The following is a 278-nucleotide window of genomic DNA, read 5'->3' as shown; positions in this document are numbered from 1 at the left end:
CATACTGCCCTCTTGGATGTCCCACCTACACGCTGCCACCTTGACTCCTCAGTGTCCTGTGGGCTCTAAGCCTCACTTCTGAGAGGTTTGTCGGGGTGCTCATGGCAGCCTTGCCTCAACATTGCTTCACTCTGCCTTGGGGACAGAAAACCCAAGCCCGAGCTTGAAAAAAAATTCCGTAGCTTAAATAATTAAAAAAATATATTAAGGGGCTGTGGATCAGTTGATATAATGCTTGCCTGGCAGGTGTGAGGCCGTGTGTCCCACAGGCCACTTCA

Source organism: Peromyscus maniculatus, chromosome 1 (assembly GCF_049852395.1).
Source record: "Peromyscus maniculatus bairdii isolate BWxNUB_F1_BW_parent chromosome 1, HU_Pman_BW_mat_3.1, whole genome shotgun sequence".
NCBI classification, from domain to species: domain Eukaryota; kingdom Metazoa; phylum Chordata; class Mammalia; order Rodentia; family Cricetidae; genus Peromyscus; species Peromyscus maniculatus.
Note: the sequence above shows the minus strand (reverse complement) of the source record.